The sequence below is a fragment of the Capra hircus genome, chromosome 20, assembly GCF_001704415.2.
Source record: "Capra hircus breed San Clemente chromosome 20, ASM170441v1, whole genome shotgun sequence".
Lineage (NCBI taxonomy): Eukaryota > Metazoa > Chordata > Mammalia > Artiodactyla > Bovidae > Capra > Capra hircus.
The window spans coordinates 10,725,006-10,745,997 of NC_030827.1; positions in this window are offsets into that span (position 1 = coordinate 10,725,006).

The window sequence follows — 20,992 nt, forward strand, 5'->3', positions numbered from 1 at the left end:
ATATTATACATGTTTCAATGCCATTCTCCCAAATCATCTCACCCTCTCCCACTCCCACAGAGTCCAAAAGACTGTTCTATACATCTGTGTCTGTTTTGCTGTCTCGCATACAGCGTTATCATTACCATCTTTCTAAATTCCATATATATGTGTTAGTATACTGTATTGGTGTTTTTCTTTCTGGCTTACTTCACTCTGTATAATAGGCTCCAGTTTCATCCACCTCATTAGAACTGATTCAAATGTATTCTTTTTAATGGCTGAGTAATACTCCATTGTGTATATGTACCACAGCTTTCTTATCCATTCATCTGCTGATGCACATCTAGGTTGCTTCCATGTCCTGGCTATTATAAACAATGCTGTGATGAACATTGGGGTACACGTGTCTCTTTCAATTCTCTTTCAATTCCCTGGTGTGTATGCCCAGTAGTGGGATTGCTGGGTCATAAGGCAGTTCTATTTCCAGTTTTTTAAGGAATCTCCACACTTTTCTCCAGAGTGGCTGTACTAGTTTGCATTCCCACCAACAGTGTAGGAGGGTTCCACACCAACAGTGTGGGTTTCTCCACACCCTCTCCAGCATTTATTGCTTGTAGACTTTTGGATCGCAGCCATTCTGACTGGTGTGAAATGGTACCTCATTGTGGTTTGATTTGCATTTCTCTGATAATGAGTGATGTTGAGCATCTTTTCATGTGTTTGTTAGCCATCTGTATGTCTTCTTAGGAGAAATGTCTATTTAGTTCTTTGGCCCATTTTTTGATTGGGTCTTTTATTTTTCTGGACTTGAGCTGCAGAAGTTTCTTGTATATTTTTAAGATTAGTTGTTTGTCAGTTGCTTCATTTGCTGTTATTTTCTCCCATTCTAAAGGCTGTCTTTTCACCTTGCTTATATTTTCCTTTGTTGTGCAGAAGCTTTTAAGTTTAATTAGGTCCCATTTGTTTATTTTTGCTTTGATTTCCAATATTCTGGGAGGTTGGTCAGAGGATCCTGCTGTGATGTATGTTGGAGAGTGTTTTGCCTATGTTCTGCTAGGAGTTTTATGGTTACTGGTCTTACGTTTAGATCTTTAATCCATTTTGGGTTTATTTTTGTGTATGGTGTTAGAAAGTGTTCTAGTTTCATTCTTTTACAAGTGGTTGACCAGTTTTCCCAGCACCACTTGTTAAAGAGATTGTCTTTACTCCATTGTATGTTCTTGCTGTGCTGGCAACTTCATCTTGCAGCTTCAGCTGTTGTCAGTGTGAGAAAGGGAGAGGAAGAGGGAGAAGAGAGAGAGAAAAAGAGAGAAAGAAGGATTGAGAGTGCTCACTGTGAGGGAGATTTTGGTACTGAGTCTGAAGTGATGCTCTGAAGCTTTGTTTCATGGATGTGCCCTCATGGGAGGGATAGCTAACATTTTCATCTCCTCTATGGGGTTGTCTGTTACCCACCAGCACTCATAATGTGTGCAATTCCCCCCAAAGAGAAGGGGCTCCTTATAGGAAAGCTAAGATAAAATGTCAGATGCCCACTTAAGGTTAAGTTCAGTCGTGTCCAACTCTTTGGGACCCCATAGTCTGGGGCACCAGGCTCCTCTGTCCATGGAATTCTCCAGGCATGAATACTGGAGTGGGTTGCCATTCCTTCCTCTGCAGGATCTTCCTGACCCAGAGATTCAACCCAGATCTGTGTTGCAGGCAGATTCTTTACCTTCTGAGTCACTGGGAAATCCCCTAAGCTCATAATATCCCAGGACATATCTTGGCACCTACTTCCTTGCATCTGCCCTGATATAAGCCCAATTCCTTGTTTCTTTCTAAGAAAGTTGAGGGCAGCCTGAGCAACTGCAGCATAAGGTAGTTCTTTCTGAAGTGTCAAAATCAAAACCTCTGGGGTGTTCTTTTGTCCGTAGTAAAATTCTTTAATACTCTTATCATTGAAGTGTGGCTATTTTGGCACTATTAAAAATAAGGAACATTCAGAGCTATTTGTTGTAGCTTCACAGGAATCTTTTTTGGGGGGGCAATCTTTGAGAAGTTCAGGATTTTTACCCTTAGTCTATTAAAGACAGGTGGCATTTTTGCAAATGCAGACATAGTTGGGCATTCTATTTTCTGGATTTCTTTTTTCAAAAATTTTTTATTTTGGCTGCAGTGGGTCATAGTTGCAGTGCGTGAGCTTCTCTAGTTGTGCTATGTGGACTTAGCTGCCTCACGGCATTTGGAATTTTTGTTCCTTGACCAGCAATAGAACCTAAATCCCCTGCATTGGAGGGCAGATTCTTAACCACTGGGCCACCAGGGAAGTCCTCTGTTTCCTGGATTTCTTTAGTTCCAGATACAGTTGACTCTTGAACAGGACAAGTTTGAACCACGTGGGTCCACTTACATGTGGATTCTTTCCACTGAGCACTACTACAGTACTACATGGTCTGTGGTAGGTTGAAATCATGGCTGCTGAACTGTGCATGTGCAGAAGTGCAGACATAGGAGTTATACATATGGTTTCCTGGCTGAGTGGAGGGTTGGTACCTTTAACAACCCCTCCCCGCCCCTTGCCCCACCATGTTGTTTAAGTGTTAACAATAAGCATGACGTTTGGAGTTTCAGATATAGGTTAATGCAGGTTTACTGTTGTCTAGTTATGAAGAGTGGTTCAGAGGTTAAAGCGTCTGTCTGGAATGCAGGAGACCCGGGTTCTATCCCTGGGTCAGCAAGATCTCCTGGAGAAAGAAATGGCAACCCACTCCAGTACTCTTGCCTGAAAAATCCCATGGAGGGAGGAGCCTGGTAGGCTACAGTCCATGGGGTCACGAAGAGTCGGACACGACTGAGCGACTTCACTTTCAGTTATGAAGAAGTTGGGATAGAATTCATTGTGTAAATCCAGATGATTGAGAGTCTCAGTTTACTGTTCTATGAGTGGACATGATCCTGCTTGGGTTGGACCCCTAGGTGCTGGGAGAGTGGTTGAGATGATGAGGAAAGAGGAGAAATAGACACGGAGGAGGAAACTGGAGTCTTCTGACTCCTGGACACTGTGGCCATGCTTCCTACCTCCAAATCCACTATCCAGAAATCCAGCTACCCAAGCTCTTGACTTCCAGTCTTTTCTGTATTTCTTGTACCTGCCTATCAGCTATTTTTAAAAAATGATTTTTAGAAGCATTGGTAGTAGATGTTTGATGGGAAGGAAGAGACATTCAAAAGTATTATCTAAAATTCAAATGATATATTTCAGAGCAATAGATTTGGTTTAGACCCAAACTCCAAACTGACTATGTGTACTTGGGGAAGTTACTCAACTTCTCTGATCTCCAGTGTTTTTTCTCAGCAAAGTAGGAATAACAGTGCTTGTGTTGTATAGCCAGTGAAGATTAAATGAGATCAAAAGGTAAACTGCCACTTATAAAGTACTCAGTAAATGTTGCATCCCTGCTTGTATGGAGTTTATGTACATGGACCCTGTCCCCATTGTGGTGACCTCAATATCTTTGTGTAGCATGCTGTCAATTGGGGGTTTGGCAGCCTATCACTCTGATGTAAGTTAAATGTCATCCTGAAATCATAGTGAACTTTCCAAAATTATACATTTTCACACAACCTGATGGGGCTAGAGAATTATGACTATTCTGGAAGAATTCCAGCATAGAAGCTATACACCAGAAGTGAAATTCTGGCAAAATACATTTTCTAAGGAATTAATTTTGTTTTTTGGAGGATTACTACATATATTTTGCTTTTTATTTCCTAAACTGTATTTATCTCTTTATTTATAAGTAATGCAATACTTTACAGAAAGCACCATCTTGGCTTATATTCTTCTGGCCTCCCCTCCACCATAGACAATGGCTTTCTTCATTAGACTGTCTCATTTAAACAGTAGTATGTGTGTTTCTCTGCCAACCTTCCAAAAAATTCACTGCTGGGCAGAGAAAGAAGTTGATAAATAAAAAGTAATTTGTTCATAAAATTTATAAGCTGCTGGAAATCAGGGCCCAGGAAGAAAGTGCCAAGTCAGCTTTAAAAGGAGATAATAATCAAAACAGCAAATGTACGAGTGCATTATGGTGAGAATAAATCAACTGGCGAGGCTCAATATGAGCAATATGGAAAAACAGCCAAGTGAAGAAATGTCAAATGAAGGATTATCTTTACTTGTGAACAATCTATTTACATCATAAATTTAGTGCTGGATTTCTGCTTCGCAAAGCCTTAAGCAGCAACAACAAAACAAAAAACCCCAGCAAAACCCTTTGTTTTCTAACCAACTTCGAGCGGTTTTGTGTCTTAGAGACAGACTTTTTCAGTGGCCTGCCTTTCATTGCAAATTTAACCCTGAAAGAGGGGCTCCCACAGGGTTTGCTCGGGGTTGGAGGTATAGATCATTAGTTGGACATAAGATTACTTCTTTAACTGGCCTTTGCCATAAAGGGCAGCTGTTGACCATTTAAGTCTTAAACTCCAAAAGCAAATGTTCCATGGCACAAACATGACTTTATAATGATGAAATAACTTTATTGCTTTTCTTCTATTGGCCCTTTATACTTATTCTGTGCTAGCTCTTCTTTGCCCCTGGATGAAAGATAAAATTTAGGGCAAATCCTAGTAGCTTTCTGGCCAATGAACAGAAGGTCAGTCAGTCAGTTCAGTCGTTCAGTCATGTCCGATTCTTTGTGACCCCATGGACTGCAGCATGCCAGGTCTCCCTGTCCATCACCAACTCCCAGAGCTTACTCAAACTCATGTCCATCAGGTTGTTGATGCCATCCAACCATCTCATCCTCTGTCATCCCCTTCTCCTCCTGCCTTCAAACTTTCCCAGCATCAGGGTCTTTTCCAAAGAGTCAGTTCTTCGCATCAGGTGGCCAAAGTATTGGAGTTTCAGCTTCAGCATCAGTCCTTCCAATGAATATTCAGGACTGATTTCCTTGAGAATTGACTGGTTGGATCTCCTTGCAGTCCAAGGCACTCTCAAAGTCAGGCTAGTATAATAGAATCAGTATATTTCATTATAGGTTAGTATTTTCCTCCTCCCACAGCTCAGGTCTACTCAAGGCTGGTTGGAGGCATTGAGCAAAAGGGGATCTGGTTGGCTTTTCTTCTTTTTCTCTAATGTGCATCATACCCTTCCTTCCTTATTTTGAGATGAAATCCCCTATTTCAGATCAATTTCAAGGTAGAAGGTGGGAGGGGCTGGGGAACAGCAGGATGGAGCCAGGAAAGGTCTTACTTGATGAGTGCTGTCATCAGAAGGCAGCTGACTCCACAGATGGGCCCACTTGATTTGGGGCACTTTCTGGGTTCTCTGAGTATCCACCTCGGGGAAGCTCTTACTTGCAATCCATCATTAAATCTGTTCTGCCTTCAAAAACTTTTCCAAATCTAACCAATTAGTGTCTCTTCCACTGCTCCCTATGCTCCAAGCCACTACCAGCTCTCTCCTAGATTACAGCAGTGGTCTCCTCCTAACTGATTTCCCTGTTTCTGCACCCATGTTCCCTAGTCTTTTTACATGTGGTAGCTAGAGAAATTCTTTTAACATCTAGTGCAAATCATGTTATTCCTTTGTTCAGGCTGTCTGGTGGTTTCCTATCTCACTCAAAGTCCTTGAATAGATTACAGGCTGTGTGGTTTACCCTTCATCAAATTTTAGGGTCTTTGCATTTGCTTTTCTCATTACTTAGGATGCTTTCCCTCAGATAGCCGTGTCTTAGTCCCTCATCAACTTCAATTTTTGTACAAATGTCTCTTTCCCTGTAAGCTTTTCCCTGACCATTTCATTGAAAACTGTAAACCTGCCTTTCCCCCAGCACTTCCCATCCCGTTTTCCTCCTGTTTTATGTTTCTCCATAACATGATCATTTTGGCCTACTGTATATTTCTTACTCATATATATATATATATTTTTCCTCTCTTAGTATAAACTTCATAAAGGTAGAACTTTTATCAGTTTTGTTCACAGTTGTATCCTGGACACATAGAACAGGACTTGGCATGTAGTCAATGTTCCATATTATTTTGAATCAATGAGTGAATGATTGATGATACTTGCCATGTTTTATTGTAACTCATCTGTTCATACAATTATATCTCTCTTCAGACTCTGAGTGAGTGAAATTCTTTCAGTTGTGTTCGACTCTTTGTGATCCCATGGACTATACAGTTCATGGAATTCTCCATGCCAGGATATTGGAGTGGGTAGCCGTTCCCTTCTCCAGGGGATCTTCCCAATCCAGGGATCAAACCCAGGTCTCCTGCATTGCAGGCGGATTCTTTACTAGCTCAGCCACCAGGGAAGCCCTTAGGATCTTTAGTAAGGTCCAGATCTGGATCTTTTTGGGTTCCCTATATATCCAATTCAGGACCTGGTACAATATAAATTCTCAATAAATATTTGTTGAATAAATTAAATAGTGAGTGAATCAAGAAAGATTGTTGGAGATGAGGAAAAAAGGATTTGAGGAGTAAGCTAACATAGAAGATTGGGAAGGAGAAAGTTTCAAGACAAAGTAAAGCAGTCACATATTAGAGGCAGAGTAAGCCATGGCGCTTGATGGGGTAGGGGTTATGGGCCTTTGAGGGGTGGTGGAAGGGAGGGTGCAGGACAGGTTGTTGGGGGGTAAGGGGGGAGGTGGGGGTGACTGAGAAGAACTGCAGGATGTGGAGAACTCTGTCCAGGAGAAGCTTGTGAGGGGGTGAAATGGAATTTAGCCTGAGGGGAAATTGGTTGGGGGAATTTTGTGTGTATGTTAGTACATGGGAGGGACTTCCCTGGTGGCTTAGACAGTAAAGCGTCTGCCTACAATGTGGGAGACCCATGTTCAATCCCTGGGTTGGGAAGCTCTCCTGGAGAAGGAAATGGCAACCTACTCCAGTATTCTTGCCTGGAAAATCCCATGGACAGAGGAGCTGGGTAGACTTGCAGTCCAGGGGGTCGCAAAGAGTTGGACACGACTGAGTGACTTCACTTTCACTGTCACTGTAGCGCACGGGAGAATTGAAGACGTTTGTAGGCTGAAGCGCTTGTTGAGAGAGAGATTAAAATTCAATAGAGGGGATAGATGCTGGCACAGATTTGGGAGGGGACAGCAGGAAGGGGGATCAAGAGGACAAGGGAAGGCCCAGTCCTGGGGAGAGGAAAGGTTCTTATCTGAAGCAGGGGTTATCACTGGTCCTGCTTGGATTCACAGGTGTGGGGGGAGGGAGGGAGGAAACAGCTGACTGACCTACCTACCTGCCTACTCACCTACCTTCCCGTCTGTGTCTTTCTACTCATCCATTCCTCTGTTCATCCGTCTGTCCTCTCACCCACCTGTTCATCTATCGAATTTTTCTTAGAAGCCAGACTCATTTCTTAGTTACTTCTAAGTGCTTTTCCCCAGGGATGCTGGGGAAGTCTGTAGTACTCTGAGGTGGGACCAAGGTATGGAAAACTTTTCTCCAGTCATATATGTTTGGGCAGGCTAGGAGTTTTGAATTGCCCCGCCCAGTGATTCCCTAGCCTGAAGATCACTTTGAGGTCAGATATACACAATGGAGAAGGCAATGGCACCCCACTCCAGTACTCTTGTCTGGAAAATCCCATGGGCAGAGGAGCCTGGTAGGCTGCAGTCCATGGGGTCATGACGAGTCGGACACGACTGAGCGACTTCACTTTCACGTTTCACTTTCATGCATTGGAGAAGGAAATGGCAACCCACTCCAGTGTTCTTGCCTGGAGAATCCCAGGGACGGGGAGCCTGGTAGACTGCCGTCTATGGGGTCACATAGAGCCGGACTGAAGTGACTTAGCAGCAGCAGTAGCAGCATACACAATGTAAGATGAAAAACAACAGCTTACTAATATTTAGAACTTTATACTTTTCAGAGTCTTTTAAATTCCAAAATGTTCTACCTACTTGTTTCTTTCCACTTACTTCTCTGCAGACTAGGCAAGATGATTGTAGGTAAATAATTTCCACCTCTCCGTATGATATCCAGTGAAAGGAATTGAGAAATTTTTTCTTTCCTTTCAATAATTGCTACTTCTATTTATGAACAATGGAAGAGAACAAAATAAAGAGTAAATGGAGAGAGGGAAAAAATAAATCCACCCTGACTTGACACTCTGTCCAGTTAATGAACCCTACAGAGGAACCACATTAACACTGCCACTGTTTTTAATGATGGAATAACTCAATATGTGCACTCATTCAGGACATTTATAGATTATTAATTACCCATATACACAGTATTCAAGCTATGAATGTAATTACCTGGAGCCTGTCTTTCCTTGCTAATCCAGCATCTTAGATCTTGTTTCCTGAATCACCCTTGGTTATGTGAAGCCCTAGATGTACTCTATACTCCTTGGAATCATTTTGGCAACGTCCCCCTTAACCTCTGCTTGTATTGACCTGTCAGGCACCTTCAGCTAAGTACCTGCTTTAAAGTATTGATTCTCAGGGCAAAGATGTTATGATGATTATAATACCCCCATCATCCTCATGTTCACAGAGGGGACATGGAAGCTGATTATGGGGACTGATTTATTTCAGGAACTTAGGGGATGTCATGGTTGCCCTTGCCTCTGAATCTGGGCTTAAAAACAGTTTAAAAATGATGAGGGCTGTTAGCAGGAGATAGAGACATGCTGAGCAGATGGTTCATCAGAGGCCAAGAGCTGAAACTGATGGTAAACCAGCGTGGAGACTGGGAAAAATGGGCTTCCTTAGGGAAACGTATTTCTTGTTCCCAGATGTGGAGTAGTTAATTCAGTAGCAATAAAGGTGACCTTAAAGAGGGGCCAATCTGTGCTGTGACTCAAGACTCAGGCATGTGGAAGTTTTACAAAGCAAGGTTTGCACAGAACTATCTAGTTTTTGCTATAATCCCATGGCTTTGGCTCCTTGAGGAGCCAGTGAGATGGGGCATGGACTCTGCCTTCATTAGGGAGCAGGGGACACAGGGTCCCTCTTTCTCTCTTCCTACAATGTACTAGTATTATTTTTCTGATTATAAACATAAGATATGCTGATTATAGAATACTAAGCATTTTAGACATAAATTACAGAAAGTGAAATTCCTTTTAATTTTAACCCACAGACATGACCATTGCTATAATTTATGTATGATTTTCCAGAAGTCCTTTGATGTGTCTAATAAACACATATATTAGCACAGATAAATCTTATAGATAAATCACATTGGACCCACTCTTCTATAATTTTTTGCAACCTAAAATATTTCATGGACATCTTTCTATGCTATTGCATATAGATTTCTTTTTGGTTTTCTTTTCCAGTGCTTAAGAGTATGCAGTTATATGGCTGTAGTACAATTTACTTAATTTGTCATTTGGATATAATTAAAACTTTTAAAATAAGCTAACCTGGAAAAAGAAATAATGTATATTAAATTTTGTTCATTTGTTTATTTCTACAAGCTTATTGACTAGGTCAAAAGGAATATTTATGGAAAATGTTGGTGGGAATGGCTATCCATTCCAGTATTCTTGCCTGGAGAATTCCCTGGACGGAGGAGCCTGGTGGGCTACAGTCCATGGGATCACAGAGTCTGACATGACTGAGCAATTAACACCTTTTTTGGTATGCATTGTCTCACTTATTACCTCCCAAAAGTTAAACTAATGCCTACTTCACAAGTAGAGTATTTGTACCTTCACCAACTTTTGCAAATCTTAGGGTGGAAAATGATAATCCATTGTTATTTTAATTTTCATTTCTTGATTACTAATCAGGTTGAATACCTTTTCATGTGTTTTCTTTTTGGCGGTTTGTTTCTTCTTTTGAAATTGTGCTGTTCATGAGTCTTCACTTACTTTTGGGGAAGAGGAGAGTACTTCTCTCTTTTTAAATTGATGTATAAGAATTCTTCAGAAAATAGGGATACTAATTTCTTACTGCTCTGTATGTTACATATTTTCTTCCCCAAATATATTTTATTGCTGCCTTTATTTATAATTATTTTTTAAACCAAGGACGCAATAAAATTTCACTCATATGTGATAGGTAACTTTCATTTCTTTCAAATAAAGAACAAGTCACTCAAAAATTTTTTCCAGTTACTATTGACTTTTTAGAGACTGTTGTTGATTAAAAAAAAATGTTCTGTATCATATTATGTAAGTTCTTCCATTCTTAGTTTACCCATAGATTTAACCTGGAGTTGAGTATAGAATTTTATCAACTACAGTTTCTGCATTTATCAAAGTGATCTTTTGGCTTTTTATTGTTAATCTTGCAAATAACATTGATAGATTTTCTAATCTTGACCCATCCTTGAATTCTGGAAATAAATCTTGGTTACAGGCACTGTATTGTTTTTTAATGTGTGGTTGATTCTATATATTTGCTAATACTATTTTTAGAATATATATGTGTGTGTGTTCATCTGAATTTGACTATAGGTTACTTTCCCCTACTATTTTGGCCATTTTGATGTCAGAGTTAAACTAGCCTTGCGAACTGAGTTCTTGAAAGCTTTTCTAGTGTTTTTATGAAGCCAGCATCTGGAACTTTTTTAGGGATTTGAGTTTGCTAATTCTTTCAATTCCTGTTCTTAAAAAAAAAAATCAAGCAATTTCTCAAAATTTTTTTATTTTTTGGCTTTCACATTATTGGCATAAAGTGATAAGTATTATTTTAATAAGAATGATCTCTTCTCTATCTGTAGTTTATTTTATAATTTTTCATTGCCAGTGTATATATGTTCTCAAACTTTTTTCCTTTTGTTAGATTTGTTAAACATCTGTTAATGCTTTTTTGAAAAAGAACTAGTTTTAGCTTTACTCAGCAATTCTAATTGTTTTAAGTTTTCTAATTCATTGGTTTCCTTTGTTTATTTTGTTGTTATTTTTCTAGCTTCTGAGTCTAATGTTCCAAAAATATTTATTCTAGACATTTCTTGTTTTAGGAAAAAATTTATTTAAGGATGTAATTTTCTCCTGGGTAAGATTTTGGCTACATCCCATAGCATTTTCCATTGACTGTTCCAACATATGTTAATTTCCAAATAATTTATAAATTAACTCATTTACTCACTGACACAAGAGTTATTTAGAGAAGTGAGATTTTAGATTTAATTCCATTTTAATCAGTGAGAGGGATCTTATAAGAGTTCACTTTTAGAAATTTAGAATTTACTGAGAAAGTTTTTTATGACTAGTAAATGTTGTTATTATTTCTTTATTTTAAATAAACGTTCCACAGACATTTGAAAAGAATGTGTTTGCTCCCCTTTGGAGAGAGAATAATTTGCTATGAAGAGAAGCTTATAGTAGATGTTATTCAAATGCTTTCTTTATTTAGTTTTTGTCGTCTTGACATGACAAAATTTAGGAGTGGTTTGTTAACCTTTCCCACTCTGCCAAAGGGTTTTACTTTTCTTTTTCTATAAGACTGGTTTTTCCTGTGGTCATGTGTGGATGTGAGAGTTGGACTGTGAGGAAAGCTGAGGGCCAAAGAATTGATGCTTTTGAACTGTGGTGTTGGAGAAGACTCTTGAGAGTCCCTTGGACTGCAAGGAGATCCAACCAGTCCATTCTAAAGGAGATCAGCCCTGGGTGCTCTTTGGAAGGAATGATGCTAAAGCTGAAACTCCAGTACTTTGGCCACCTCATGGGAAGAGTTGACTCATTGGAAAAGACTTTGATGCCGGGAGGGATTGGGGGCAGGAGGAGAAGGGGATGACAGAGGGATGAGATGGCTGGATGGCATCACCGACTTGATGGACCTGAGTCTGAGTGAACTCAGGGAGTTGGTGATGGACAGGGAGGCCTGGCATGCTGCGATTCATGGGGTCGCAGAGTCGGACACGACTGAGAGACTGAACTGAACTGAATACTTCTTTTTACTTTTTGGAGAGAGTATAGTAGGAAGTTAAGAGCGTTGATGCTGATTCATTTGCCTGATTTGGACTGGAGCCTTACCCTCACAAGCCCACAGGCCTTGACAAGTTTCCTCACCTGTAAAGTGACATCATCTATTTATAGGGCACTTGGGAAGATTAAGACTCTTGAGAGTCCCTTGGACTGCAAGGAGATCCAACCAGTCCATTCTGAAGGAGATCAACCCTGGGATTTCTTTGGAAGGAATGATGCTAAAGCTGAAACTCCAGTACTCTGGCCACCTCATGCGAAGAGCTGACTCATTGGAAAAGACTTTGATGCTGGGAGGGATTGGGGGCAGGAGGAGAAGGGGATGACAGAGGATGAGATGGCTGGATGGCATCACTGACTTGATGGATGTGAATCTGAGTGAACTCCGGGAGTTGGTGATGGACAGGGAGGCCTGGTGTGCTGCGATTCATGGGATCGCAAAGAGATGGACACGACTGAGTGACTGAACTGAACTGAACTGGGAAGATTATGTGACTCACTATGTGTAAAGAGCCTAGATCTTCCTCTGACAGATTGTGAGCACTCTACTACTTTTGATATATCTGCAGCTGTGATATTGAGAGCAAAAAGGTTCATGGTTGCTATGCATTTTGATGAATCTATTGTTTATCTGTATGAAACAACTTTTTGTTCTGTATGGAGCTTTTTGTCTTGAATTCTGTATGAGCTTATGTTAACATTATTATAGTGCTTTCTTTTTGTATTTGCTTGGTCTGTCTTTGGGCATCTGTATATTTGTAACCTTTCTGTATTATTTTAGATATTTCTCTTTTGGGCTTCCCTGGTGGCTCAGATGGTAAAGAATCTGCCTGCAATGCAAGAGACCCAGGTTTGATCCCCGAGTTGAGAAGGTCCCCTGGAGAAGGAAATAGCCACCCACTCCAGTATTCTTACCTGGAAAACCCCACGGACAGAGGAGCCCATATACAGCGGGCTAGAATCTATGGAGTCACCAAGAGTTGGACACAACTGAGTGATTAACATACACACAAATCACTTTTAAATAGCATGCAGAAGGAGCTTACCTGTTTTTTTTTTAATCAGTCTGGGGAATTTTTTAATCAGTCTGGTGGTCCAGTGGTTAGGACTCAGGATCGATTCCTGGTCAAGGAACTAAGATCTCTCATGCTGTACTTGTGGCTCCCTCCCCACCAAAATCAGTCTGAAGTTATTATTTTTCTTTATCTGAAGTAAAATTGACATACAATGTTATATTAGATTCAAGTGTAGGACATAGTGATTTGATATTTACATACACTACAAAATGATCGTCACAATAAGCCTAGTTGTCTTCTGTCACCAAATAAAGTTATTATAGCATTGCTGATTGTATTTCCTATAGTGTACATTATATTCCTGTGACTTATTTAATTTATAACTGGAATTTTGTACCACTTAATCGCCTTCACCTATTTCCCATAAGTCCCACTACTCTTTTCTCTGGCAACCAGTAGTTTTATCTCTGTATCTATGACGGTTCCTGTTTTGTTCTGCTTATTCATTTGTTTTGTCTTTTAGATTCTGCATACGAGTCAAGTCATACAGTAGTTATTTCACTTAGCGTAACACCATCTAGGTCCATCCACGTTGTTGAAAAGGACAAGATTTCAATCTTTTTTTTTTAATAGCTGAATAGTATTTCATGAGATGGGAATACCAGACAACCCAACCTTCCTTCAAGAGATGGGAATACCAGACCACCTTATCTGCCTCCTGAGAAATCTGTATAGAGGTCAGGAAGTAATAGTTAGAACCGGACATGGAATAACAGACTGGTTCCAAATTGGGAAAGGAGTACCTGAAGGCTGTATATTGTCACCCTGCCTATTTAACTTATATGCAGAGTACATCATGAGAAAAGCTGGACTGGAGGAAGCATAAGCTGGAATCAAGATTGCTGGGAGAAATATCAATAATCTCAGATATGCAGGTGATACCACCCTTCTGACAGAAAGTGAAGAAGAACTAAAGAGCCTCTACATGAAAGTGAAAGAGGAGAGTGAAAAAGGTTGGCTTAAAGCTCAACATTGAGAAAACTAAGATCATGGCATCTGGTCCCATCACTTCATGGCAAATAGATGGGGAAACAATGGAAACAGTGACAGACTCTCTATTTTTGGGCTCCCAAATCACTGCAGATGGTGATTGCAGCCATGAAATTAAAAGATGCTTGCTCCTTGGAAGAAAAGTTATGACCAATCTAGACAGCATATTAAAAAGCAGAGATATTACTTTGTCAACAAAGGTCCATCTAGTCAAAGCTATGGTTTTTCCAGTAATCATGTGTGGATGTGAGAGTTTGACCCTAAAGAAAGCTGAGCACTGAAGAATTGATGCTTTTGAACTGTTGGTGTTGGAGAAGACTGTTGAGAGTCCTTAGACTGCAAGGAGATCCAGCCAGCCAATTCTAAAGAAAATCAGTCCTGAATATTCACTGGAAGGACTGAAGCTGAAGCTGAAACTCCAATACTTTGGCCACCTGATATGAAGAACTGACTCATTTGACAAGACCCTGATGCTGGGAAAGATTGAAGGCAAGGGGAAGGGGACGACAGAGAATGAGATGGTTGGATGGCATCACTGACTCAATGGACATGAGTTTGAGTCAGCTCTGGGAGTTGGTGATGGACAGGGAGGCCTGGCATGCTGTAGTACATGGGGTTGCAAAGAGTCAAACACAACTGAGCAACTGAACTGAACTGAGTATTTCCTGTGATATATATATATATATATATGGAATGTATGTGTACATATATATATGTATGTGTGTGCTTTGGGTGTATGTATAAACACATACATACTGTATCTTTACCCACTCATCTGTTGTTGGGTACTTAGATTGGTTCTATATCTTGTCTGTTGAAAGTTCTTACCTTTTACCTGGGGAACCTATTTGAATTGTTGGGATTACTGATATTACTAATATTCTAATCAACTTAATGTTTCTTGTTGGAACTGTTTCTAGATCTCTTTTCAAGATTGAATTGTTGCCCCAGTGACCTTGTACTAGTGGCTAAGCTTAGATCCTTCTAGGCTGGTGTGGCTAGAGAAAAGCCTACTTTTCCTACTTCAAAATAAGAAAAAGCAGAAGCTAGCCAGAGGCATAGCATTTGTGGTCTCAACCCTTTTAATATTTTGGAACTAAGTTTCTACGGCTGTCATCCAGTGAGAACCTAATATAAGCTGAGTGCTTCTCTCTTTTTTTTTTTTTTTGAGTGCTTTTCTAGACACTTTATATATGTTGTTTCATTTAGCTCTCACAGCAGCCTTACTGGATAGGTATTGTTATATTTATAGTTAGGGAGACTAATTTAAGAAATTGGGATTTCCCAGGTGGCGCTAGTGGTGAAGAACCTGACTGCAAATGAAGGAGACATAACAGACATGGGCTTGATCCTTGGGTTGGGAAGACCCTTTGGACGAGGGCACGGCAGCCAATTCCAGCATTCTTGCCTGGAAATTCCTATGGACAGAGGAGCCTGGTGGGCTACAGTCCATAGAGTCGCAAGGAGTCAGATACAACTAACGCGACTTAGCACAGCTTTAAATTGGCACGGCAGTTAAAGAAATTAAGGTGTGTTCCCGAGGAACTAAAGAATGTGTTATAAGTAATGTGTAAACTAATTCCTTTTCTCACAGTGTATTCATGAGATGTGGAGTAGGCTAAAAAGTGGGTCCTGAATTGACTTTTATTGAGTTTCTCAAAGAATAGGTTGCCAGTGCTGCTGGAAACTGGAGAAGGCGATGGCACCCCACTCCAGTACTCTTGCCTGGAAAATCCCATGGGCGGAGGAACCTGGTGGGCTGCAGTCAGTGGGGTCGTGAAGAGTCGGACACGACTGAGCGACTTCACTTTCACTTTTCACTTTCCTGCGTTGGAGAAGGAAATGGCAACCCACTCCAGTGTTCTTGCCTGGAGAATCCCAGGGACGGGGGAGCCTGGTGGGCTGCTGTCTCTGGGGTCGCAGAGTCGGACACGACTGAAGTGACTTAGCAGCAGCAGCAACAGCAGCTGCTGGAAACAGTGGAGCATCTCATTCTGGCTCACCCATTTTTCATACTAGTTTAGTTTCCACTCTAAGTTGATTGTTTTGGAGTGGGTTATCTAGAGTTTAGTAGCCTTTTCGCTGCTAGAGGGGGAAAAAAGTGGTGTGTGTCACGCTCAGTCTTTTACTTTTCTGTTTGCAGGGGCTAGGTCTGGAGTTAGTGGGATCTGTACTTGCTAGTCTTACACAATCCCAGAGAGGAGAAATGTTTTCTCCATCTGAGATCTCTAGTGCCTAGATGAATGCCAGGCCCCAAATAGGTGATATTTCTTAAAATGACCTGAGCTCAGAAGAAGGAAAGTTGTTTTACTTTAATATTAGAATTATGAGGCTTTAAAAAAGGCACATAGAATAGAAATGCATTCACTTAAAATTATACTTTTTATAACTTCTACACTATTTTGTATAATGCAATAAAAATAAAGTGTGTTTATTACTCTTTCAAGAACTTCCTCCAGCCCATAGCAGAATGTCCTTTCAGTAGGAGCTCGTCCCAGTCACCAAGGGAGAGAGGAATGACATTGACATATGAATGATCGTTTGCATTCGTGATGTGAGTGAGGACATTCAACTAATAAAGTGCTCTGAAGCCAGCTGCAGGGGAGATGTATACCCCTGATCTCACAGGGATTCCATAGTCGAAGAAAAAAAAAAATCAACCCAAATGAAAACTCCCAGCTTACATCAGGAAAATACTGCTGCAGACCTTTAATGAGATCCCTAGGTGAACCAGTTTTTATATGGGCCTGTTTGACTTCTACAGATATCTGCCTAGACCTTGATTGATTGTCAGGCTTTTTAAGTAGCATTGATTTTTTTTTTCTTTTGCTGCAACACTGGGATGATGAGGTCATTGTATTCTGCCACGTTATTGAAGTTCTTGTTAAAGCAACTTGGATGTTAAAAGCATATCCCGGCACTGCTTCTTGTTCCAGCTAAATTTTGAGAGATGGGAAAGTTGAGGTAAGTAAAATGATAGAGGCTAAAAAAATTCTCCTTTCTGGTTATGCGGGGGTGGGGGGGTGTGTTTCAGAGTTTATGAATTAGAATGATAGTTGGTAGCTCTTCATCACAGCTGATCACTTCTTTTCATTCTTGCTTTTTTGCTCAGTTGTGTCCAACTCTTTGAGACCCTTTGGACTATAGCCCGCCAGGCTCCTCTGTCCATGGAATTCCCCAGGCAAGAATACTGGAGGAGGTTGCCATTTTCTTCTCCAGGGGATCTTCCTGACCCAGGGATCAAACTCGTGTCTCCTGTCTCCTGCATGGCAGGTGGATTCTTCACCTGCTGAGCCATCAGGGATTTACTGAGCAGATAAATACATAGGCCCAGGGACTGTCATGAACATCTAACACACAGGACCTCTTTGTTGTTACTACAGCTCTGTGAGTCAGATGTTATTATTTGCACCTTGCAAATGAGGAAGCTGTATCTCAGAAAGAAAGGGTTGCTTTCTCAGGGTTAACTAGTCAATGGAAGACCTAGGTTTTAGATCAAGCGATGGCACCCCACTCCAGTACTCTTGCCTGGAAAATCCCATGGATGGAAGAGCCTGGTAGGCTGCAGTCATAGGGTCGAGAAGAGTCGGACACGACTGAGTGACTTCACTTTCACTTTTTACTTTCATGCATTGGAGAAGGAAATGGCAACCCACTCCAATGTTCTTGCCTGGAGAATCCCAGGGATGGGGGAGCCTGGTGGGTTGCCATCTATGGGGTCGTACAGACGGATACGACTGAAGCGGCTTAGTAGCAGCAGCAGCAGCATGGCTGACTCCAAAGCCCATGCTTTGAACTGCTGGTTTCTTATATGATGGAACTGCTGTTTTCCCACTCTCTTAGATCAGAGAGTAGGATTGGAGGCTGCTGCTTAAGTGACAACCCCTCTCTCCCTTGTGAACCTGGGTCCTGGGGAAAACTGGAAAGAGCACCATCCCTTGGGACACAGCATCCTGACCTTCCCACTTGCAGACCTGAACCTCCTTCAGCTTGAGCAAAGCTGTGTCCCTGAAGGGGTCTCAGAGGGCTTTGCACATTTTGGGATTCCTTCGGCTCCCACCTATTGATCAGTGGCTGCCAGAAGCTTTAATCCGATTAGAGTCTCTAAAACTAGTTTCCATTTCTGGCGCCTGACTCGGGTTTCAGAGCAAGAGGAAAAAGTATGACATCATCCCTGCTTGCATTTGTGCTGGGTGGCTAATGAAATTACGTGATGGATTTGAGGACCATTAAAGTCAATGTTGATCCTGATTATTATTAAGAGTACTTTCAAATTTACTGCACTGTGGGGCAGGCTCGAAAGCATCATTTTTCATAGGTGTGTTCATTGCTCTGGATTTTCATGCACAACTCCCTGGGATATAGGGAACGCTAGCAGCACAGAGAATCAGTTCTGAAATCTGCAGATGAATGTGCATGGAGCCCTTTTGCTGGAGGGAGGAGAAGGTTCTGGGATTTTTCCATAATAAGGCATTGTGATGACCTCGGAGTATAAAATGTAACAGAATATGTTTGTCAAATAAATATGAAGCACTGCAGTTTCCATTAGCATTAGCAAACAATAGTATTTTTTTTTAAGTTCAATTGGTTAGTGTACAAAAAAGTGTTCAGTTCTGGTCACCAATCCACTGAGCCTAGACACTGAGCTAACACTAGAGATACACTGTACTAAGGGGAAGGCCAGGCTTGTGTTCTCAAGGATGTCTCAAGGGCCCAGCTAAATGTCGGGCATGCAGATTATTCTCTGTCTTAAAAAAAAATACACGCACATCCATGTATAACATAATACTATAAAATGCATAGATCTTAGCTGTACAACTCTATAAATTTATATACATAAGCAGAGCAACACACACATGCACACCTATGAACTAGCTCTCAAATTAAAATATAGAGCATTTTCCATATCCTAAAAGGCTTTGTCTTGCCTCCTCACATTCCCCCAATGGAGATAACTACTATTTTGACTTTTTTCCACAGGTTGATTTTGTCTATAATAAATGTACTTCATATAAATTCATATAAGTCAATTTTCATATAAAAGAAATTATGCACTATGTTATCTTTGGTGTCTGGCTTCTTTTCTTACCTTTATTACTGTGAGATTCATCCATGTTGCTACACGTAAGACTATGTAGTTTGTTTTTTTATTTTTATTTTTTAATTTTTCTTTTATATTAGGGTTGTTTTTAATTGCTACACAATATTTCATTGGTTAAATCAGTTCAGTTCAGTCACTCAGTCATGTCCGACTCTCTGTGACCCCATGGACTACAGCATGCCAGGCTTCCCTGTCCATCACCAACTCCCAGAGTTTACTCAAACTCATGTCCATTGAGTCAGTGATGCCATCCAACTATCTCATCCTATGTCATCCCCTTCTCCTTCCACATTCAATCTTTTCCAGAATCAGGGTCTTTTCTAATGAGTCAGTTCTTTGCATCAGGTGGCCAAAGTATTGGAGCTTCAGCTTCAGTATCAGTCCTTCCAGTGAATATTCAGGACTGATTTCCTTTAGAATGGGCTAGTTGGATCTTCTTGCCGTCTAAGGGACTCTCAAGAGTCTTCTCCAACACCACAGTTCAAAAGCATCCGTTCTTTAGTGCTCAGCTTTCTTTGTAATCCAACTCTCACATCCATACATGACTATTGGAAAAACCATAGCTTTGACTAGATGGACCTTTGTTGGCAAAGTAATGTCTCTGCTTTTTAATATGCTGTCCATGTTGGTCATAGCTTTTCTTCCAAGGAGCAAGCATCTTTTAATTTCATGGCTGCAGTCACCATCTGCAGTGACTTTGGAGCCCAAGGAAATAAGATAAGGTCTCTGACTGTTTCCATTATTTGCCCATCTATTTGCCATGAAGTGATGGGACCAGATGCCATGGTCTTAGTTTTCTGAATGTTGAGTTTAAGCCAACTTTTTCACTCTCTTCTTTCACTTTCATCCAGAGGATATTTAGTTCTTCTTTGCTTTCTGCCGTTGGATAAATATTGTGCCATTAATTTATTATTCTATAATAGATATTTGGGTTGTTTCCAATTTTCAGCTGTTATAAACAAAGCTATTTGAATATTCTTGTACATGTCTTTTGATGGAATTTTCTACTTGTTTATTTTGGGCATATATGTAGAACTGTAACTACTGGATCATTTAAAATATTTTTGAATTGTTGAATTGAAAAACACAATCCTTAATTTGTCTGTGGCCCACTCAGACCTTGCAAAAGAATGCTGGTCACCTATCGTATGTGTTCTTAGCAGAAAATAATTCATTGATAGCAAAGAATTAAAGCAGCATATAAACAAAGCACTCATTATTTATTTATTACAATGGTAGTATGAACTTACACATGTTGTTTTAATAAAAATATACCCAAAATTTGATCATCTAGTAATTTTATTACAACAAACTTAATATTATACTGGAGTGTAATTATATATTCATGGTATAAATTCATAGTTAGCATAGAATTTTTTTAAAGAAAATACTGAGAACCTACTATGCACCAGAAGACACTGTTCTGGACACTGGGGCTCTAGTAGAGAACCCACAGATAAGGAAAGGTCTCTGGCCTTATGAGGTTCTAGTAGAGACATAGATAATAGATGTCAAACAAATAAATATGTGCTAAAAAACATACCACCAATGAGACATATAGTGTAAACAAATTTTGGGAAGATTACAGACAAATCTCCGTTAGCAATAGATTTATGGATGATTTGTATTTGAACCACATCTTTGTATAGCTTAAAGTGTAGTTGCTGAAAATTAGAGGCCAAATGTCCTATTCCTGTGCATAGTACTAAAATAGTAACAATAATAGCTAACTATGTAGTTTAAGCCATGGATCATCACATTTATTCTTCCCAGTATCTTTATGGAATAAGTACTAGCATCATCTACTCAATGGACATGAATTTGAGCAAACTCTGGGAGATAGTGGAGAACAGAGGAGCCTGGTGTGCTGGAGTCCATTGGGTTGTAAAGACTCAGACATGACTGAGCAACTGAACAACAACAACAGTGACAACTAGTCTCTTATTTTAATGGTGAAGA